The following is a 23,894-nucleotide window of genomic DNA, read 5'->3' as shown; positions in this document are numbered from 1 at the left end:
ACCGTAACGCAGTAAGTTAACAATGTCTCCTGAAAGCCCGCTTCTAGTTGTCTGAAAGCGAACGACGCACTATGCAAGAGGCACGCGAGCTCACATACTGGGCTCATTGTGAAAACGACTACCAAACTGCCCTTTTCGAACAACGAACACCGGGGAATGAATAACGTGCCCAACATCTGTGGTGCTAAGACGCTGTTTTCTTGTTTTGCGATAACCAGGTCGCGTTTCGCGGGGAACGAAACTACACCACAACGTTAAGACCGCCCTTATCGCTCCTAGGCACGCGGTGACCGGCATCAATGTCCTGTTCAGTTATTTCAATGTGATGACATCGCCGAGCTGCTTGAGAAGCTGTGGGAGGCTTTCATTTTCGGAGAAGGGTATATGTTTTATTTCTATGCTCTTATTGCGGGAATATTTTTCAAGATTAGTTATGCATTGCTCAGAGCTGGTTGCTGGCTCTCTCAACAGTTGAAACTCAATCAAAAGGGAAGCGTTTTCCTTTTCTATTTCGGTATAACGCTTCACCAGTGCATCAAACTGTGGACTGAAGAAGCTGATTGAGGACTTCAGTTTTTTTGTATTCTTTACGCAGTTTATTCTCGAGTGCATTACACATCTCGCGAATCTCCTGCTAACATCTTTCAAGAATTTTTCCAAGTCACCTGAAAATCACATAAAGAGATGTATTGTTTCATTGTCACTCTCACTTTGGCACTTTTTGCTGCAGCGGCAAATAGCAAACGCACAGTACACTAAGGAAGAGCGTGTAAACCAACCTGGGTTCAAAATGTCATGTGTGAAGATGGGCGTCGATTGCAGCCGCTACTGACAGATGAGATTCCGGCAGGTTGCAGCTGCAATTTTAAATTTGGCGCGCTGTTCATTCCACCAATCCGAGATTCCGTGGCAATGGACGTCGGAGTGCAGGCCCAAACAGGCTTCCCCCTTGCGAGTTGCGAGAGCAGTCCACGAAATGCAGACGTCACCACCATGTAGGCCACGTCAAGGCCCGGGGGATGCACGTGCTATGCAAAACCAAAGTGACAGCGGATGATACCAGCCGAAACACACCAGGCAGCAACGGAGGGGGACCTGGGTTTTCAATGACACGCGTGAAGACTGGTGTCGATTTCGGCCGCTGCTGCAAAATGAGAGAAAATCTTTTTATCTAGTGGTTATTCCGAGTGCGCTGTCCAACCCACATATTCATGGACATGCATAATTATTCTGCATGGCTGATACCCCGTTTTAGTCAGTACTTCAGCCAGTCATGTGCCTTTGCTCAAATTCGGGATTACGGAAGGTATATCTAAAATACCGTGTGTATATTAGTTACATGGAAATCTATTAACCACTTCAACAAACTGACTCTGTAGCCCCAGTTCTAAGGTAAGTAACACCTCGAAACCATGCTGCTGTTATAATTTAACAGCGACAAGCTTTTCCGCTTTTTTGCCTTTGTTAAAATAGGGCTACCGTGAGGGTTAATAAATTGGCAACCTGGGGTGGTGTGCATCGTATACGGCTGGGAAGGCGCAAACAAATGCATTGTATGCCGGCGGTGGGCCCATGGCGCACGGAAGCTTGGTGGCGACTGAACCTTCGCGTAGTTTTTTTCTGTGTGCAGATAACCAAGCAGGTATCGGTAACGCCTGTTACCCCTGTGTGATTGCAGCGTTTTGTCTCAGCGTTGCAACGTTTGTGTACATTTTTATGGGAGTTCGACTCGGCCGTGCATATTTAGGGAGGCGCGAGAAACAGCTAAGCCCAACTGGAATGAACGCAGAGAGGCAGAAAGAAAAATAGTCAGAGAGATTATCTTATTGAGACAGAACCGCGGTTCATACTACCCGACTACAGCTCCGCTCTCCTCAATGCTAATCTCTGCTTGAGTGCATTTTTTATACGCCGGATCAAATAAAGCTGTTCGTCGAAATAGGAGGTGAAAGTCAGCCGCGTTATGTACATGGGATATCACAGCGGGGGTGGTGTCCGTACTTCAGCAGCACTTGGAGTTTTGTAATGAAATCCCATGGGAAGTGTTGGCGATTTAAAAATACAGCAGAACAGCTGCTCGCTGAGCATCTTTCGGTCCTCCTTCTGGATCGAAAATGTTTTCTATTTTATTATCGTTTGGTGTTATTTTGATGGGAGATCTAATTTGGGAAACGATGGAATGGAATGAACACGAGTTTATTGAGCAAAAAACATGCTTTCTTGCTATAGAACTTCGCCTCGGTCAAAGGTCACAAATGCCATGGGTGGAAACAAGTGTGAATATTACTGTGAAAAAGGGCAATTAAAACCAGTCCTTAATGACTGCTTTTCGGATGAAGACGAGCGAAGCGTCGAGCACTGGTGTTTTGTGAGGTGGGGCTGCGAACCCAAAGGCAGCCGAATGTGTGGACACAGGGCACTGAACCATACCGCAGGAAGTGCCTCGGAGAGCACAATACCCCGATTCTATGTTTACTAGAGTGCTGTGTAGGTGCACCCCTAAAACCATTATAGTGCCCTTATATAATGGCAAAGCCCCCTCTGATGTCCTTAGCCTTAGTTTTGCTCTCTCCAATGTGCTGATTCACCGCGGGGATGGGGTGGCCACGGGTGAAGGTCTTACTGCCCTTTGGAAAAATTCGGCGTTCCGTACCGTTTTTGTCAAAGCGGAATCGTTTTTGCGAGCCTCTTGCGTTCGTGACAGCCTCCGCATCTGAATGCGAACAAATGGGCGCAGTAGTGCGGAGGGTTATAAAAATAATTCTCGCGAGTAATTCAGTAGGCCTCCTTGTTGCCCAAATATATTGATTCGTGGAGCGCTCACACGACGGGAACAATGCGAGGAGGACGATACAGACGCTGTTTTTCAAATGAGGCGCTTCTTTCTTTGTCTTCCTCGTGTTAGCGATGTTCCAATTATGCAATCATACCAACTAGCTCGTTCCTTTACTCTTGAATCTCTTCATTAATGAGACCAATAATATTTGTTGCTGCGGTCCAGTGTGTCGGCATTTGGTCGTGAGTTTCTTGATACTGCGAATCGTGTGGTTAGCTTATTTGGACGGGCCCAGGTCAGAAATTACGCACACTCACTTGGTGAAAATTATTTTCTACAAGACTGCCGAGCGTGCACGCACGCAGTCCTCCTGTATTTTGGTTGAGTGAAGCAAGGAAGCATTTGTTCTTGGGAAGAAAGGGGGTGGGCCGGCAAACCAAGAACCCCTTGGTACCCGCAATCCTAGGATAGCGCGCACCGGTCGGTGCTTCAACCCACGTTTACGAGTGCACGATATTTCTTTGGTGATTGAGGCGAAAAGTGAAATCACTAAGGTGTCGACACTTCGGCGTGCTTGAAAGATCCACAGGTGCTCAAAAATTATTACAGGACCCTCCGCTACGACCCGCCTTATTGCTCAGGCGAAGCCTCGCCGCGTAAAGCCCCAAAGTAAGCCAATCAACGACGCTACGTTTATGGGCAAAACTTCCCGACACCCATGCCGTTGCCCTCTGTAAAGGTTAAATAGCCGGGTCAACCTGGATCTGCAGCACGGGGGCAAGACGCAGGGGGATTTTGTAGAAGCTTCTAAAATCAGCCGGAAGGGATCTGCAAGGCGCTGAATGAGCACTCCTGCATCATCATGCGCCTTTTTATTTGTTTATTTTTTCTTGCTTTCTTTAATTATATATACATTTATTTAGCTACTTGTACACAGTGCAGCCCGAGCAGGTTATAGCAGGAGTTTATCAGATTCTGTTTGTTCCGAAAAAGAAAACAAGAGCACTTCTGAAAGAGTGTTAGACAAGGAAGATAGTTCGGACGCGAACCTATTAAAGGGAAGAGTGTGCGTTGACCACGCGAGTAGATTCCAATTGTGTATTGTAGTGGGAAACAAACTGTGCTCTATAATTTATTGTGCGGGCACGATGCGAGGTAACGTTTACATTATGATATTTAATAATGATACCTGTGTACTTTGTTATTTTTGTATGTGTCAATCAGTTTGTGCTATCTAGGTGATCTGAAGTACCCATTGCGGTTTTCTGAACTAAGTTCGAATGGCCAGCAGAACGTCGCCCTGCGATGTTTTACCTTGTGTCGCCTTTTTGTCTGCTCTGTTTTCTCTAACGCCGATCGATCTGTGGGTTAGCTGAATACGAGTTGTGCATGCATCCCCTCTATATCAACAGAGTGCGGTTACTCTACCTGCCTAAATGTTGACGTTCCAAATGAGCACACGCTTCCGACTTAGAAAGGCGTGTTCAAGAGCAGCATTGCATGAGCGGTTGAACAGGTGAATCGTATAAGCACCAATCGGGCGAGAAGCACTTCAAGCTCCTGCTGTAACTTTCGCTTTTACATATTGATGCGAAGTGGGCTGTGTTGTAGCCTCGCGATAAAAGCGAAATCATGGCGCATATATCTTGCGATTGCATGGCACGTCTCCAATTTCTGCACCCGACCAGCGTAAACGCGGAATTACGTAACAGACTGGCGTTGAGTCCAGCGTTGGGTGTTTTGCTCTAACATAGCAAATTCCCGCAGCTTGACGGGCATTTGCTTTACTATGGTGGCCGCATTGAAAGGCACAGATACAAGACTACGTAACTCTGAGCAATGTATAAGCTCAGACGTAGGCATAACAGTGCCGGTTGTCAATGGCTTTCACTACAATAACGTAGAAGAGAGAGACATTAAGCAAAGAGAAAATGACAATGGTGAAATTTGAAGGACATGTTCGACCACTAAGCACTGCTTTTTAATGCACGGCATCATAAGGAATGACTTGAGGTCCTCGAACCTTTTACTGTTGCCTGATGTTCATTCGGAAAAAAGAAATTTGTAAATGTTACAATTCTATTGGGAATATTTTTTTTGCGAATATTTTATTAGTTTAGCGCGTGAGTGAGCATTTAGAACAGGCGAATTGTATAAGTACCAACGAGGCAAGTATAATTTCAAATTCCCTGCCTGATCTTCCCTCTACATTGCGGGGCAAATTCGGGTATGTGGTAGCCTGACGTTAGTAGCACCATCATGTGACATCCGCTCAAATTTTAGGTTGTATGACAGGTCCTTAAACGGTGGCACCCGGGCTTTGCAAAGGCGGTGGCATCTGTTAGCCTGGGGTTAGCACCAGTATTTCACTTTCAAAGCCAACACTATTCTCCGCGCCCGGAGCTTAAACGTACGCTGTCTTGGGCCCTGATGTGTGCATCGAAAGGCTGCGAGTAATTGCAACGTAGTGCTAGTTACAAAATAGACACAAGATTAGCAATATTGCTGATTGTCAATGGTTTTTAATCCCGCTATCGGAGGAATGAGAGACACGTTCAGTTCTTAACTACTACTTTTTAACTAACTGCATCACAAAGAATCCTTTGGTGTCCTCGTAATTTTTACTCTTGGCTCATACCCCTGTGGAATCGCCCTGCTTCTCCGATGCATGAAGAAGACGAAGAATGCAGCTAGATACGTCGGAGACGTTGAGGGCGTAGCTCGCACTCAAAGCTGGCTTCTTGCAGAACGAGGCTCACCCCTCGCGCGATCTATCGTGGAACGGCCGTCCTGCGTGCCACGCAAATAAACCCTCTTCTTGTGTTTGCACCACGGAGAGCTTCATTTATCCGTTCCCGCAACGCCTTGACTCAACAGCACGTAGGATGGGAGTTACATGTAAAATGTCAACCGTGGCCACACACATACACTCCTCTTAATGATAACAAGCGCAACCCATATCATAAAACACGAGAGACAACACTAACTGGTGACGTACAGATTGAGGAATTTTGGGGGGTGCAGCATTACAAATTATATTAAGTTTATAGGAGGCACTGTCTTAATTCAAAGCCTTAGAAACTTGTACATTTAAAATGTGTTTTTACTGCAAAAACTTTTTGTATAATTTAAAACGGTAAAATTACAAGTAAAGCGGCCTCATTCTGTTATTTTAAAATAAAGTTTAAAATGATTGCTTAAAAAATTAAAAAATTTTTTGTTCTAAAAATATCTAAACAATGATTGCACTAACTATTGACTTTAACTTAAATGTAAATAGTAGTCAGCGCTGCTGTACTGGCTCACGTGGCCCCCTGCGTGAAACCAATCTGGTTATGATTCTCGAAAGGAGTTGTGTAGCGGCTGTCCTGCGGACGTATCTTACCGGAACCATATTGATCCGGGCCACCCCCTTTCTTCCCACGAACGATGCTTCCTTACTTCACTCAACCAAAATGGTCAAACAATGCGGAAGAAACAGTGATCACGTCAACTGCCTTGCAATAAACATAATACTGCAACTATTTACAAGGACGCACCGGTTAACACGAGCACAGTAACAGGTTTATTCCCTCGTTCCAACCAGTCAGTCCCGCCACCTCCTTCTTCGTCTTCATCATCCTCTTCCCCAGCCATCTTTGTCTAACAATCTCGCAGCCCTAGCGGGATTGTCGTTGTCCTCAGGTTTCTCTATTCTTGATTCACAACACTTTCGCCCCCTCCCCCTGTCCGGGGTGTGAAAAACCTTTTTTTTTTGGTGGCAGTGGTGGGATGTACGTGCTGACCCGAAGTAAAGCTCGATCCCTCGCCATAATGCCGTCCCTTCTTGCCCCGACTGCATCCAGCATCGAGGAGTCCCCTAAAAGACAGAGCCGCGGGACTACAAACCAAGACAACTGCGTGTTCTTGCCACAAGGAGGTGGATCGGCGAGTGACCCATGGGCTTCGCTTTCCTTAAGTGGTCTCCCACACAGAATTCTGGTTGCCGCCCAATACATTCAGCGTGTCTACGACGGGGCCCACGCGACAGGTTTGGACCTGCGGGAGCCTCATATTCAACCAACAGGGAGCCCCAACGTTGTCTCTGATTCCGCTGCGAGAAATCAAGCGTATTCCATCCAGTTAGAAGCGCTCTTTGGCAGTCTCGTCGACCGCCTGGACCGCCATAACTGCGTAATGGATGAAAAGATGAGCTCAATTATTAAGAAGATGACTGCCTGGTTAGCGGACGCCAACGGACGAATAGCTGACCTGTCCAATCGTATGGCGGTTGTGGAATCGTCGTTTCGGCCGGTTGCCCCGGACCTGACTGCGCCCGTTGTACGTTGCACTTTTGTTGTGCCGCCATTGGCCACCCAGCACCAGTGTTTTTAACTTCGTCCAGCCATTTTTCATGGTTCTACCTCGTGGGCAGCCTCCGTATTCAGTTTGAGTCGGTTCCTGTGGCCAGTGATTGGTCTTTGATTGACCAGGCTAGTGTTCTGGTGGCACAGCTACGCCCTTCTGCCGCTGATGTATTGGGATTGGCCTCCAGGACATACCGTGTCGCCACCAACGAGTGACGTCACTGGTAGGACGTCGGGTTATGTAATCGTCCGCTAGAACACATTTCCTTCTCTTATGCGCCCGAAGGTTCTTTCTTGTAGCTGGCGTGTGCTCCTTCTTCGCGGCTTTTCTGCAAAGTACAGAAAAAACTTTTCTACAGACCGGATAATCCGGGCATGCAATCAACGGCTCGCTTGTTTCTGGCGAAACCCCCGCGGCAAGGTAGTTGTTACCACTGCCACCGATAGCTCGTACAGAGCCAGCTAACGCCAACGACAACCCAATGGGTGCTGAGAAAAGTACGCTGTTAATTCATTATGAAATATTTTTGACGTGACGTGTACGAGACTGTGTGAGCAAAAAAAAAGACCTTGTAGGAGCGACGGAAATGTGCCGTTCAGTGGTGATCTCTCTATAGTCTACTGCGTGCATTGCCTGGTAAATGAATGACTACGTGAGAACTTGGCGTAAACACTGCCTATTTTCAATGCAATGTTTTTTTTATATTTATATCGTGATGTGATTAACGATAATTAGTACTCTCTACTGCTGATATTCTTACTTTTCGTGACAACTTGTCGGAAACGTAGGAATGGTATTAACTCGAGTTTTCAACGTCTTTGTGCGGGTTTAGACGTGCCTATTTTTATTTTTAACTGAGGCCTCGCCATGGAAAGTTATCATTGTAACACGGGCTTTTGTCTGTTTACAATGAGCCTGTGGCGTTCTCTAGCATCAAGTTCGAAAACTCACGACTGATTACAGAATGCGCGGCTGTGTACGAGGCGAAGCACGTCGTGGGATAATGTGAAATTTTATTATACAGGAACCAAGCGTTGCGGAGCCCCAAGAAGTTAGGGAAACCCACACCAACACGCTTGCTTGCGGCCAGTTTTAGATGAGGGTGATTCCAATAGCTGGCTGGCCGCCGGTTTCGGTTGAGCGGAGTACGATGTTGGGAACTTTAGGCTTAGCCTCGCGGCAGATATTTTTTTAATCTTATCTATTTATTTTCCCAGTACTGCTAGCCTTTCGGCTGTTACAGGGGTGGGACATACTGAGAATGTCAAACATCAGTACATCTAAATCATACAGCGATTTAAACACCAACACATCAACCTGGGGATGTTACATGCATCTTACATTGGAAACACCGACATTGATGCTATACAAAAAGCTAGGCAGTCGTAGTAAGCATATAAAGAAATGACACTAAATCAAAATAGTCGATCATGCTTACAGAAAAAAATCTTTTAGCCCTTCCTCAAATTTTTCCAGTGAATCACAATGAACCAGTGGTAATGGCAAAGCATTCCACTGACGAATTGTTTTTGGAAAATAACAAATTCGCAAATACACAGACATGCGGTTGCGGCACTTCGTGTGTGTAATTGTTTATACCTCTCAGGTTTCTTCCGCGGCTTGGCGTTAAGTGTTTTGTTGTGTTTATGTTTAGTCTATTTTTTTAACAATAAAAATAAGAACTTCATCCTTGCCAATTTCCGACGTTCGGCTAAAGTGGGCAGTTGAAGAGAGCGTAACATTTCTGTTACTGACTCTTTCGACCTATACTTTGAGAGAATAAACCTGGTAGCTCGCCTTTGTACTCTTTTAAACATATTCATGAGGCCGATTTCGGAGGAATCCTATACAATGCTGGCATATTGTAATGTTGGCCAAATATACGTAAGATATGCAGCTAGCCTAACGGCAGTAGAAGCAAGTCCTAATTTTCTTTGCAAGTATCATAGTTTCCGGTCCGCGAACGTAGAAATGTTTTCCAATTGTCTCCTCCAATTTAGATTACGGGATATTGTACACATAAATATTATATTTCGTTGATCGTCGACAGGCGGGTAGAGCATTGGGTATAATTGGAATGGAAGGCACGCTTACTTTTGTCTGTGACGCGCAAAGCAACTGTTTTAGTTTGATTTATTTCCATTTTAGCTTCGGTGCACCAATTACTGGCAGCATCAGGAATGTCATTATGTGTTTTTTGCGCAGATTCAGTGTGTATTTTGTTATAGAATTGGCAGTCATCTGCAAAAAGACGCACGTAGCACTTCTATCTCTGGCGCAAGAAATGTCATTGATGTAAGTTACCAATAGTATCGGCACTAAAACTGAACGTTGCGCTACCCCTGAGGTATCATTTAGTGACACAGATTTGGAGCCGTTTTTCCCACATATTGTGGTATTTTTGTCAGGTACGCACCTATCCACTGTATTATGTTATAATTTATGCCTAGGTGTGCTAACTTATTAACTACCTGTGAGGAACCTTGTAAAAGGGTTTGGAGAAGTCGAGGCATATTGCGTCAACCTGAACAATATTATTGGAGGCACGCGTGAAGTCGTCGACTGTTTCAAATAATTGGATTACAGTGGAAACATTTCGCCGAAAGCTTGCTGATTATAAAAAGATATTTCTTTGCCCTCAAGATACGCAAACATTGCTTTGGATATAATATACTCAAACAGCTTGCAGCTTACACAGGTAAGGGAAATTAAATGGTAATTTTCCACCTTTTCTTGGTCTCCACACTTATGCGTTGGTACAACGTTCGCCACAAGCCAGTCGTCTGGGACACGCTTTTGTTCAATTGAGGCATTATACAGGGTGATCGAAGTAAAGTCGACACGTTTTTTTTAAAATAGGCCCTTCAATTTACGCGCAAACCACCTCTACAGCGATGTTTTGGATCTAAGGGGACACGTTATTAGGAGGTAATAATTGATGTAGGTGACCTAATTAACTAAAATTGAATAAGAAATTTTTAGAGGCGGCAGTAACCAGGCATGTTTTTATTGGAAAGTTAGACGCACTTGTGTTTCTACGCAGTTCCAATTGGCAGAATCATTCTGGCGCATCCGTAGTCCGAGATATCAAACGGAGCAGTTTAATTTCCGTTCGCTTGATTACGCATGCTAGAAGTCAAGACGGGCGCGTAGCTCCTCCCTTTTGTTCTTTGTTTCGATAGCGGTTCCTAGTACTGCAGATTGCGACAACGCCAGGCAAGATTGAATGGGTGCCATTTATAACTTTTCCCTGTGCCTCCACCCCTTTGTAGAACTAAACACCGTACACAGCATTCACGTCACAGAAGGGAGGAGCTTTGCGCTGGTGCAGAGTGTCTTGCATGCGGAATCATTCAAATGGCAATTAAACTTTGCAATTTGATATCTCGGACTACGGATGCGCTAGAATATTCTGTCAAGTGAAACTGCGTAGAATAATGATTGCGTCTAACTTTCCAATACAAACAAGCCTGGTTACTGTAGCCACTAAAAGGGTAATTATTCAATTTCAGTTAATTAAGCCTCCAAAGTCAATATTTGCCTCATTATTATGTGTCCCCTGGCCGCATAACCTCACTGCAGAGGTCGTCTTGGCGTAAGTATAACTGGCTACTTTTTAAAAATATGTCGACCAAAGTTTGTTCACCCTGTATATCATGTGTAAATAGCGGGCAACCCATTCCGCATTCCTTCGCAGAAAATCATTTGGTATGCCATCTTGTCTGATCGACGTTTTTTACGTTCATTTTCAGTAACAAAGACACGATGCCTTCATAAGTAATCTGAATGTCAGGCATAACTAATAACTGAGAAGGAAGCGGCGTGGGTGCATTACTTTCATTGGGACAAGCAGTAAAAACTGATTGGAAAAATCTGCTATGTAGGCAAGATATAGAAGAGCAGTCGGTCACCAATTCATCACTGAGAACGATAGAATGCATGCGTTTTGAGTGGTCTTCCTTCTGAGACAAGTGACGCCAAAAACGATGGGGGGAAGATTTCATAAATGTCGACAATATTTCTTTGCAATACTTCGTTTTTGCTTCGTTCAGTTCAGCCAGCAGAAGCATTGATAAATTGCGTTCTTGGATTGATCTTCGTTTGCTTTTTGCCTCTGGCGGTTAATGGCGCGCCTCAGAAAAAATATCTTCCCATTCATCCAAGGATTGTGTTTATTTTGTGTCTTTTTTGCAAGGACACAAATTTGTTGATACCTAGCGTGACAATTTCTTTACACGTTATCCACATCCTCTTGATGTCACTTTCCTCAATAAACGAGTCTAAAGAAAACGACAAGTAATCAATTATACTCGTGTCGTCGGCCTTGTTGAACTTGCGCACATGTCTGCAGCTTTCGTTTTTGCGAAGCAAGGCACAATCAATTCTTGTCGTATGATAACCCATATTCAATTGCAACGTTGTATGTGCAACCAGCTCCAGTATGGAAGGCGGATACCCTCTTGCACGTGTACTGTCATTGACGACCTGCGTTGTGTCATGGCTGAATGCCATGTCTAAAAGGAGTTGGCAGTCTATTGCTTCCTTCGATTTTATAAGATTGTGGTCCAATTAATTCCGCGAAGATTGAAATCTCCCGCAATAACCAGTCTGCGATTGCGGTTAGCAATACCGTCACGGTATTGCTGCAAACTCTCCAGATATCAACTACGGGCGCCTGGAGGCCGGTAAACGGCTCCCAAAACTTGGGAAGTTTTTGGTAATTTTATTTCTAGCCATACACTTTCAATGTGGGGTATTCTTTCCATAACAATAGCTTCAATATGTTATGCAGGTAAGATTGACAAACCGCCCCCTCGTGAATCTCGGTCTTTCCCAAATATTTGGTAGCCGGGTGGTACATTTTCGCTATCCGCTATTTCCGGTCGCAGCCAGGTCTCTGTAACGGTACTTGTGTGTGCGTTATAGCTTGCTAATATATGTTCCAGATCACTGATTTTATTGAGAAGGCTATGAGTATTTAAATTAATTAAGCGAAGGCAGCATGCATTTGACTGGGAATGGAATCAGTCATCGTCGTCAGAGGGACACGGTTTTTCCTTTGTGTGCTAAAGCTTAACTAGACAATCCTGGTCGTAGCCACAGGGATACACATTTTTGTCGATTACCAACGTATCGTTAATCAGATGCATGCGTTTTCCTGCCTGTCTTTCTTCTTTTCCGGATTCCAATAATAGCTTACGCTTCGCTAGAATTTCCTTGCAAAATTCGTCTCCCACTGATATACTGCTTCCTTAAAGCTTTTTGTTATTTTTTAAACTGTTAACGTTTCTCAGGAGTCGTGCAACTTAATAATGACCGGACGTGGGGAACTACCCCCTGTTTGGCCTATTCTGCTGAACCTTTCAACCGTTTTTATTTCGATACAAAGTTTTTGAACGAAAATATCCTGCAGTACCGCTTGTTCCAGGTCTTCTATGGTTTCTGCCTCTCCTGCCTCTGCCTATGGTTTCTGCCAAAAAGATTATTCCGCCGTCTCCTGTCCTCTAAGCTAATTAGCCGTTCATCTTGTCTTGATAGTGTCACGTTAGCTTTCGTAACAATGTTCGTTAGCTGGCCTATTTTTTTACCCTGATCTTCGATTGTTAGAAGGGCGTCTTCCATTTTAGTCATTCTTTCTCCTAGACCGCTGAGATCTGCTTGAATTGCTTTCTGACCTTCAGACAGTTTTTTAGGAGGGCTTTCACATCAGGACCTGGGTTGAGTTGAACGTCCCGAGACAATAACAGGCACAAAGAGGAAAATCAAGAGAACAGTACACTTGGGCACGGCAGCAAAACAGCTCTGTTGTCAGTTTTGTAACAGTATTCTGAGAAGAAAGTGACCTGTTCGAGCAACAGAAGCCCGAGAGTCGGCGACATTGCTTTCGCAGTGCTGCCCTGCCCACTGAATGCTGCTGGCAGGGGGCCTACGTTGATAGGTTCCACGAAGAACCGCTCGATGCACGTTCCAGGGTGGCCGCGCTCGAGGGTAGCGTCGACGATGTGCCCGTGGTCGATAACAGCGACGTCAGCAGCTGGTACGGCCACGCATGTGCTGGATGCACCTGCTTGTAGGGATGCGCAGACGAAGAAAACCTGTTCGAGCAACAGAAGCCGGAGATTAGGCGACATTGCTTTCGCAGTGCTGCCGTGCCCACATTTATTCGCCGCTATCATTACAGTCGCGAATGACAGTCCCTAACACCACTTTTCACCACACTATCATCACCTTTCTCGCAAGTGAACGTCTGTATCCGCAGTGACTGCCATTTAATCGATCGAGATACCCATCACGGCCTCGGCCGATTTTCGGCCGCATATCGCCATCCTTCGGCCGCTCGCCGCACCGTGAGTGAACGGGCCGGTGAGGCCGGGACCGACGTCAGCGGCCGGTCGGCGTAGATTGCGGCAGATATTTGAGCATCGGTTTGAAAGTAACAGCTCATGACACTACCTAGCACAATTTATCACCACACTAACATCCACCTTCGCGAATCTGGAACTCCTTTTCGGCGATCAGTGTGGTTCAACAAGGTGTTGCTGCCGCTACCTGCGTCGGTTCGAGCCGCCGGCGGGCTGGCACGGTGGCCGTGCATGCGGAGCGTTTCTGCGAGCAGTAAACGCTTCATTATTTCGTGCTTCAGCCATTTCTTGCGAACCACAAGCGAAATCCAGAAATTTAGTTCGGCGATCGTCGTAGCCTACAATGTTTATCGGGGAAAGGAGCCGCACCTTACGCCTAAACCGGGTTCGGTCGTATACGCCCGCATAAACCACCACGCTAAAGTCGTGTGCAGGCAACCTACCACGGTTGACACAATTATAAAGTCCCCATGACGTCAAACTACGCTTGACGCACCGATAATGAGCTTCAAACGCCGAAAATTATTAGGAAAATACACTCAGAAGGCGCGTCCTAATCGAAGTGTCACGCGCTGCAAGCCCAACTACGCAGCACGCTGGAGCGGGGATCCTACAAGTGACGTCGAATAAGGTCCCTAGAATTACTAAAGTAGCGTCAACTGCTCCCTGCTTCTCCGCTGCCCTCCTCTTTTTTCTATCCCCTCACCCGTGCCGCCGCGGTCACTTTAACTCCGCGGTGGTGCCGCCGTTTTTGTTGGCTGTTGGGTTTTGCGGCGGGTTACGTTATATTTTTGCTTCCGTTCTATTTTGTTTTGATTTGTTTAGCAAGTTGATTCTCTCATGCGGCTAGCTTCAAGCGCACCAAGCGTTTCTTGCGCGCTTTCATTTCGACGCATGTGGTTTTGGTTATGCTCCACTCTTCGTGTTTCTAGTTAAGCGCTTCGCACGTCTTTTGTGCGTGCGCCGTTGGGCGCATACATCTGCTAATTATTTGCATTCTTGGGCTCAAACAACTAAAATTTATCAGAAGACAGAATGACATTTTTTTCTGCCCTATGTGTCGTTTTTGGAGTTCTCTCTTGCCAAAGAGCAGAAGTCGTGTTCGTTCGATTGTCGCTCGCGGATGGATGCTCCAAAGGTGTAAAAAGAAGAAATGGTCTGCCCGTGCGTCGCGATCGCCTGCGCTAATTGCGCGACGAAGGTGTCGAGGATCACCTTTCATCTGTAAGTAGTAAGGTCTTTGTTTTTGGTCTCGATGGTATTACTAGTATTAGAACGTTATAAGTGCACACTTACCTGCCGTTTGTGCGTGATGTAAAGGGAAAATTTGCCGTAGCACCTGCCGTCCGCTTACTGAGCATATCGTACGCGCTTGTTTACGCAGATATGCGGATGTTTTCCCTCGTAGTCGTGGTGGTCCTGTAGTCGCTTAACTGAGCGAAATCACGTTTGTAAATATGGGGGGCGCAAATTGTTTTTCCAGCACTAATTTAAATGCAGAGTATTGCTGAGACAGTTACCGTCAAAAATCAAGTCACTCTTGTTTAATATATTTCATTTGCATCCGTCTCTGCTCTACCACCTTCTTCGTCCGCGTGATTTTCTTATCAATAGCACGTGCTCGCGTTCGAACGTGCGTGGTCAACGGAGTTGTGAATGTGATTGCGTGACCTCCTGCGCGTAGTTTTCTTATCAATAGCACGCTACTATCGTGCGAACGTGCGCGGTTAATGTAGTGGTGCATCCAATTAAGCAACCCTCTGGATTTTAAAAATAAAGTCAATGCGACTGAGACATGTACAGCATCCCAAATTGTTAATAATATATAGGGAGCGACGACCGATTGGCGTGGCTGAGCACAAGGTCGCGGGTTCGATTCCCGGCCGCGGCGGCCGCTTTTCTGATGGAGGCGAAAAGCAAAAACGCCCGTGTGTTCGAGATTTCGGAGCACGTTAAAGATCCCCAGGTGGTCAAAATTAAACCGGAGCCCTCCACTACGGCGCGCCTCATCGCCTGCGTTGTGTCGGCGCGTTAAACCCGACAATCAATCAATCAACCGAGTGGCGTGTCAGCGCCTTATCACGGTGTTCAGCAGCGAAATAGGTGAGAGTACGCGCACGCGCATAAGGCCCTCTGCTGTATGAGTGTCGTCTGCTTGGCTGTTTCCTTCAGAGTGGCACACCCCCTGCCACTGGATTGGAATGACTTCGTGCCCCACGTTGCTTAGCTACCTATGGGGATAGCGAAACGGCCTCCCAAGATATGAAAAAAAGGGGTTGTGTTGCCCTGAGAAGAACAGCGGAGTAGGCGACGCTGCCACAACAGATAGTCCCATACGCGTGCGCGTACCCTCGCCTATTTTGCCGGTGAACACCGTGATAAGGCGCTGACATGCCGATCGGTCGTCGCTACCGCTATATTATTAACAATTTGGGAGGCTTTACGTGTGATGATCATGCTTTCTGTAAAGTTCACGCGGAAAAAAAACTTTCTTTAAATGAGCTTCAGTGTGTGCCTAATCCATTTTGCAAAATACGATTGAACAGCTAGAAATAGACATGCCGCGGTGGCTTAGTGGCTATGGCATAGTGGTGCTCACCTCTAGAACGCGAGTTAGATTCTCTGCCGCAGCGGCCGCTTTTCTGATGAAGGCAAAAAGCGAAAACGCCTGTGTAAAAAAGATCCCCAGGTGCTCAAAACAAAACCGGAGGCCTCCACTACGGCGTGCCTCATCGTTTCGTTGCGTCGGCGCGTTAAACCAGACAATCAATCAATAAATCAATCAATCAATCAATCAATCAATCAATCAATCAATCAATCAATCAATCAATCAATCGGTCGGTCGGTCGGTCGGTCGGTCGGTCGGTTGGTCGGTCGGTCGGTCGGTCGGTCGGTCAATCAATCAAACAATCAAAAGCTCGTGATTATTTTGGTCTTCCCCGGCAAGGGCAAAAGCGTGCATGTTGTTTAAACGAGAAAACGTGCATGTGAAATACATATTCACATTGCGATATCCTGATGCATATGATTCCTTGGAGTGCTACCTAAAAACCATTCGAACCACTTAAATCTGTGTACAGAGCTTGTTTGGGTGTGAGATCTCAGTTATTACTCATTAATTATTAATAAAAAAGCATTCATTAATCCCAGCAATGCCGCTAAAGGAAACAGGCATCAAATACTCGCGCTGTCACGTGTCTCGCACTTTCAGCGTGAAATCACGGCCAATAGTAACCTTATAACGCGGCAGCTCTCGCCATGGCGTGCAACATGAGGTAATATTATTGTTAATGGGGGGCGGCCTATAGTGTTAGATATACAGAATAAATGATTATTGAAATAAAAGCAGGTATTGTGTCTTTAGCCAAGCGCTACTCTGTTCACCACCGTTAAGATATACACACGCGAACTCGATCCTTGAACCATATGTTACATCAATACCTTTCGTGTAAAGCAAACTTCAGGCGGCCCTCAAATATTGTAATCGATAAACCAGGTTAGCAATCGTTTTCTCCCTTGTAAAGCCAAAAAAACACGACCGCACATCAGCGTACCTGCCGGCTCAGCGCCTTTTCTGCCCTCGGCAATATGGCAGCCGACCGGTTCGCCCGGCGTCACCTCCCCGCGTTACCCGCTATGGGAGGCCCCCACTCCAAACGTTTTATACAACCTCCTTGTGTGTATGCCGGTGGCGTATACGCACAGCGCGGTTTTTGTTTACGTGTGCGGCATCTCAGGATAGCTCGTGAATGCGAAAAAATCGAGCGTGGATATTGCAAACTCCTCTGTTACGGTTTTTCCATTCTTGCATTCGCGTAACTGCGATCGTGCAATCACTGCACAGCGGGCTTGCGCACGGTTCGCGGCTGTATACAGAGCGCTTCAATCGGAAATCCGTCGTGCAAACGCTGCGCTGGCGTCCTTTCATTCGCCTTTCTTGCGATGGTTGTGAATCATTTGCGGCGTTCACTCTGCGCCCGCTTTTACTAACCACCTACATCCTACCTTAATTCCTGGCAGTTTAGAGTGCTTCGCGTTTTCGTAGAAAGGTTTCTTTCACCTTCATGTCGTTACAGGCTGCTGTGAATAGGTTAAAAGTACATACGCATGCTGTTGTGCGTGTGTGCACGTACAGCGACGTGAAAAGTCCCTGCTTCCCCGACTTCGCCGCCAGATACACTAAACTGCACTTGCGACCGTAGGTTCATGTGCGAACCGAGTGGAAAACGCAGGCTTGTAATTCTGAGAATAGGCGGCAGAGAAGACTGCGTTCACTCGATCGGATAAACTAAAATTACATAATCGTGGCGTCTTATTTCTCATACGAACCCGAAATCGAGTCCCTCTAGGTACAAATCATGTAACTAATTACTACAGTTATTTAATACTGCAATACTTTTTTTTACCGGGCGTGGTCGTTTACAGCCGTTATTAATGGAGGCGCCTTAACAGAATCGTTTTGGGCTGGGATGTAGTTTGGCATATTTGTACATTGCACTAACACGGGAATGCACCCGAAAGTAACTCGAAAGAGAAGCAATGTCACGATGATTATCAAGTGAAAACAATTCTCCAAGTAGAGAATGAGTCTTTCCGACCTGGCAAGTCCATAGGTATTCGTGTGAAAATTCTCTTACATTTAGCAATGAGCTTCCCGAATAACCATTTGTGGTTACACTCCAAGAGCGGTGGTCTAGGTTTGTTGCAACTCGCGAGGGCTGCTCAGGCAGTCCAGTTGAAATCTTTCTGTCGGCTGCTGCGTCTCAATGATCCTGCTGTCAATTTCTTGTTCGATGAAGTTCTGCTTAAAAACCATAAGAGGATCGCTTCGGTTATCCAAGTCTCTGAGGGGGTATCTGAAAGTAAGGAGGTTGACGCCGCCCTTAAAATAGGTGCGGCGAAGCGGTTCCAGGACATGAAAAACCACTATAATAACAAAGACCTTTTTGCACATGTTCAACAGCCACATGCCAACTCTTGGCTCTATCCCGTGAGTAAATTCCTTAGTGACGGTGATAGAATCAAAGTGCTGCGACTTCGTACAAACCTTGCTCCAACACGTATTTTGTAAAAACGTCATGCCAGCGATCCAGCAGCTCGTGCTTGCCGTCGATGTGCCGAGCGACCATAAACGGCATTCCACATTCACCAAGAGCGTGAATCCCTTGGTCTGGTTTGTCAGGAACGCCACAACTTTGTGGCCCGGCAGGTTGCGCGTATTTGCCATGAAAAGAATTCTGGGGGGTTGGTCGTAGAGAAGGTGTACACCAGCCCCTCTAGGGTTCGACTAAAGCCCGACATAGTTCTTGAGAATGACGAAAGGGTCGTGATCCTTGAAGTCGCCATAACATGGGACAGCAACCAGGGCATTTTGAAGCAGAAATGTGGCGAGAAGGTCTAGGAGTATTCGGTGTTAGAAACTTTGTTTCCTGCTCTTGTCGTCTCATTTTATGGGATGGCCATCGGAGCGTGGTCCATGTTTTGTCGTGAGACAATGCAGGCTGGTAAGGAGCTAGGTCTTCTCCCGAGAGACATGAGTTGGTGGTTGGAATGTGTCGAGCGTGGGAGCTTAATCACAATGCAACGTTTTACACGACGAGTCCGAGGGGGGCACCTGAGTTGACTTTTATCTTATGATGTTCTTTTTTTTAAGGTTTCTTTGCGGTTTGTTATTCGGTTGTTGTTGTGGACAGGCGCTACACTTGTTTGTACGAGGCCGGCCACTGGGATTCCATCTATACTAAGTAGCTCGTTCCATCCTTCCTTCGTTACACCCAGCGTACCTAATTTATGGCCCCCTGGCATGGAAACAACACGTCGAACAGCCAAACACCGGCTGGGTTACGGCCCATCGTGTTGTGCTAGTGACACGTGTCAGGTTTTTAGACCGCAGTGGCCCACACACTCCGGCTTGCCGGGGGAATTAACGTATTTAGGTATATCACAAACATGAATCGGTGCCATCAAATAGATATTTTATTAGAACAAACTTCCGTAATGACGTTGTGCGGGTGGCTTGTTATGCTGACGTGGCTTCCTGTGAGAAAAAATGCTTGGAATGGTATTTGGGTTTAGATTTTTACGCCAAGCTTCTCGAATATCCGTTGCTGAAATTGATCCGTGAAATAATCCTATTGAGAAGGGAAAAAATGTCACCACCGAGTTTGAGATGCGCCACAAACACTTCGCAAATATAGGCAATAATGCATTGCAGAATAGAGTTAGTGACCATTCTACCCTAGCATGGTCAAATGTGTGTTCTCGCATCTGGTAAGTGCCGCGTCCACGCTCAACTCGCTTACACTAAACCCGTTTAACAAGCGCTTTGCTGGACAAAAATATGTCAGCTTGAAAGTAATTAGTCGCCCAGTGTGTTGGTTCAAGTCGCAGTGACTGGATACGCTGTGCCGTTGACTACTAAGATGAAGTAAGCGTGCACTTTGCAAATGCACGGCATTACGTGTAATGCAAACGTAAGATGTAATTAACGGTCCTCTGTGCATAGACAGAAGAAAGGGCGTACAGCCGTTGCAGTGCAAATATGCATTTCAAGTGCCCATTCAAACGTGCGCGAATTTAACAAAGCGATAACAGAAACTGCGAATCACACGTACGTCAACTACACGGTCACTTGGTTAGCTGGTATTAAATTGTTTTACCTACCAGCATTTTTTTTCGTAACAGACCGAGTTTGTGCCGCACCGACCAAGCACATATTAAGCAGCAAATCACTCCATTGTCATAACAACGGGATTATATTCCGGGTCGCTAACACACAAAACAGGACTTAACGTCACAAAGCGCTTACACGCACTCGGAATGCCCATGCTACGTGGTCAGACGCAAGCTGCCGTCTGCCGAAACAAGTGTGAATTCAGGTGAACAATTCTCGCGTCACGAAAACCGTACGACAACCGACTGAACATAAACCGTACGAAAGAAAACCGTACGACAACCGACTCAACCAACAGCCCGCTGATAATTATGCTGGGAGGTAAGCGCGTACAGGACAAATACACGGCCTCTTATCCAAAGCAGAGCTTACGACGGGACGAACTCGCGGCTGCGCGCAGTGCCTACTCAGAACAAAGGGTGGACGACAGTCGCGGAGGTAATACACATTCCTTCGTAAGTGACCGTTCAAGCTTGCGCAGAATTTAACCGAGCAAGATTAAGCATTCAGAAACTCACCTCGCAAAGGAGTGATGGCCGCGTCGGCCTGAAGTATGCCCGTTGAAATCTATGCAACCAAACTTTTCTCCTTCTTCGCCGCCTTTCCCGGACGGAATAACGAAGTCTTTTGCCCTCCCTGACAATATTCGCGCTGCCTAAGGCACAACGCATCCGCACAAAGAAGCAACATAAGTACACTGATGCGACATTTGTTCGGAACGAGCAGCTAATATTAGCTGGCGCCTACGATAAAGCCGGCACTGATACTGCGTGGCTCGGCAGCCAGAAATGGGGCCGCAGCCGCGGCGTTGCGCAATGTCCCAGCCGGTGAGGCAACGGCCGGGCGACCCGGCGGCGGAGGCAGAAGAAAAATACCACCCGACTTTTCTGTTAGCCAATGGCGGGTGGCGCTGGCTGGAGAAAAATAAAATAGCAAAACACGGAGGAGGAAAGGAGCGCGGGTGAGGGCGAAAGGCGGCGAGATCATAGAATGGCGCTACCTTAGTATTTTTAGGGGCCTTAACGTCAAAACTATGGTAGCGGTGGCCTCTCCAGAGGTGGCCCACGCGGCCAATACCTGCCGGCGTACACGATACTCGACTACCCCCGCCTAATTACGGCCATGGAAGACCCCTTTGGTGACGTCTGTTTCCAGCAGCTACATTTTGCCGAAATGAAGCGTGTGCGACAGCAAGGTATGACTTTAAAACACCTCGCGAATTGTGTAGAGTGACCAAAGCATAAGCACTCGCGGGTTCTCCGAACGTCACAAAAGATATTATTGGCACCGGAGCAATTGTTGATGCCCTGGAAAATGCCAAGTTAAGGCGTTTTGTGCACCTCGCTCACCCGACGACTGTCCGTGCGGCTGTTGGATTGACGCTCGGAGCTTCAGCTGTAGAATCCCCACCTGCACAGCAAGTTAAGTCCACCTCTTTGACTTCCAACTGTCCGCTACCTTATGGCAGGGTTCGGCAGCGTGCTCCTCGCCTGGGGGGTTACCTGCTGGGTGCGCCTGGTCACTGTGCGCGTGATTGTATCCGCCGAGCAGACTTTCTGTCTAGCCGACTGGGAAAAGCGAGCGCGGGCCGTCGAGGGCCGGAACCCGCGTAACTTACGCAGGCCCTCTCCTGTCGCCAGAGGTTACTTCAGGGCGTACGGAATCGGATGTACCAGAAGTGTCTGAGGCCAGCGAAACAGCTACACACGAGGTGAACTCCGTAGTGTTTTCAGTGCCCACTGTGGCTGCGGGAGTGCCGGCAAACGCCACAATCAGGACGATGTTTCCCCACGACGCTCCTTACGTGCGGGTGCACGTGGTCAGGCTGGGGAAATCACTATAGGCTCTGGTGGACACGGGTGCCGCCGTCAACATTTTGGACCGTTCTGTCATCGCTGACGTGCCTCACTCAATCCAGTCGGCAAACGCCACACGGTTGCTTGCCTTCAATGAAGCTGATATACAACCGATTGGATACGTGCTTCTGTATGTGAGTGTTCTAGGAAGACTCCACCGAGTCGAGTTTGTGGTAGCCGAAAGCCCGACCCGGCTTGTAATCGTCGGATGTGGCTGGTGTCACCAAGCTGGTGTCGAAATAACATTTTCGCCAAAGCCTAGCTTCATGCGTCGTGATGAAATCCTACTTTATACAAAAGCTGCTGGTCCGTCCATCCTGCTCGCACTTATGCTTGCTTTCGTTGCACGTCCACTACTGTGTATTGGTGTTACGTGGAAAGGTCTTCTTGATCATGTCTCCTTGAGGTTTGCCGCAACGTGGACGCACCGAAATTACATCGGAGCGGCCACTGACGTTAGCACAGGTTTACCGCCAATGGCAGGAACTAGGGTGGAAGCGGAAGTACAAGGTAACATGATTGAACACTGATTCTTTGAGCCAGTGGTTTTCTCAGTCCCATTTAGGCGAGTTACCAGCAGGCAAAGGCGGCGGTGGGTCACGACGACGATGGAGTGCTAGCAGTGCCACAAGCTGGGACACTTTGCCCGCGAGTGTTTCCAAGGTGGCACCGGCAGAGGAAGCACTGGGCTCACGCGACGTGTTAAAGGGTAGGGGCGGCCGTGCTGGCCACATTTACTACACGCGACACATCAGAGAGAAGTGCTACAAGTACAACCAGATAGGCCAGTTTGCAAGGAACTGGACGGAAGCTAAGGACCGGCCACATCTCCAACGAGTGCCAGGAAAGACCGGAGGAGATGTCCTGCTACAGCTCCGGCAAGATGAGCCCTTCGCCCGCTAGTGCAAGGAGCAAGAGAAGACGTGCTATATATGCCACAAGCAGAGCCACATCTAGCGGGACGGCACCAACAGCGACCGGAATGACCGAAAGCGCTACATTTGCGGCCACATCAAGCACATCAACCTCTCGAGGCCGCTGGCAATATTCCCTCAAGCCGACATCTGCGAACGGTGAAATGAGCATGGGGACATAGCGCATAAATGTTTTGCGCTACGTGCTAAGCAGTTGCCGTGAGCCTTGCTGTGAGCTGTGACCATATGCCCCACCATTCCAGAGGTCTACTCTTCGGTTTTTTTTTTCACCCCGCCCCGGAATAGGAGGAAGTGTTGTGGATCAAGAATACAGAAACCTGAGGATAAGTGCAATCGCCCTAGTTCTGAGAACTAGTTAGACAGAGAGGGCCTGGGGAAGAGGAATATGAATACGAAGAAGTAGATTGTGGGACTTACTGGTTCCGACGGGGGCATAAACGAGTTGCCGTGTCCCTCTTAATAACCAATGTGTCCTTGTGAACAGTTGCCCGTGGCAATACGAAGTTCAGGAAACTGAAGCGTGCGTGGACGCTACAAAAACACTGAGTTCGCCGGAGTTCTTATAAGCTCTCTAGGAAAGAGTGCTTCAAGGTGGGTCAAGAGAGGGTTCGGTTCCCCGGCCACAGCGGCCAATTTTCTGGTGGAGTGGAAAGCAAAAACGCCCGTGTGTACGAGTAATATGCGCAGGTTAAAGATGCGAATACAAAATGAAAGTTAAAACTGGTTATACATTATATATCTCATATCTCCCCTGCCGAAAGTACAGCCCCATAGCCGAGTGGTCTGGAGCGCTGGGTATGTTATATAGCAAGTCCCAAGTTGGAATCCCCGCGGGGATATACTTTTCCTTTTTTGTAAGTAGATTTTTTCGTTTTCAGCAGATGTTTTCTATACTGAGTTCACCATTTTTGTGCCGTAACGTTCAGTGCTCCACAAGCGAGTTTC

General features: G+C 47.1%; 1 pseudogene; it reads right to left on the bottom strand.

The window, feature by feature from the left end:
- Nucleotides 1-12,319: 12,319 nt before the first annotated feature.
- On the bottom strand, nt 12,320-13,254 carry LOC144165859 (uncharacterized; annotated as a pseudogene).
- Between the last annotated feature and the right edge of the window lie 10,640 nt (nt 13,255-23,894).

This window comes from Haemaphysalis longicornis, unplaced genomic scaffold, assembly GCF_048455015.1.
Source record: "Haemaphysalis longicornis isolate Haplotype H1 unplaced genomic scaffold, Haemaphysalis longicornis Haplotype H1 scaffold_15, whole genome shotgun sequence".
In the NCBI taxonomy this organism is placed as follows: Eukaryota; Metazoa; Arthropoda; class Arachnida; order Ixodida; family Ixodidae; genus Haemaphysalis; species Haemaphysalis longicornis.
Note: the sequence above shows the minus strand (reverse complement) of the source record. Positions and strands in the feature narration are given on the sequence as shown.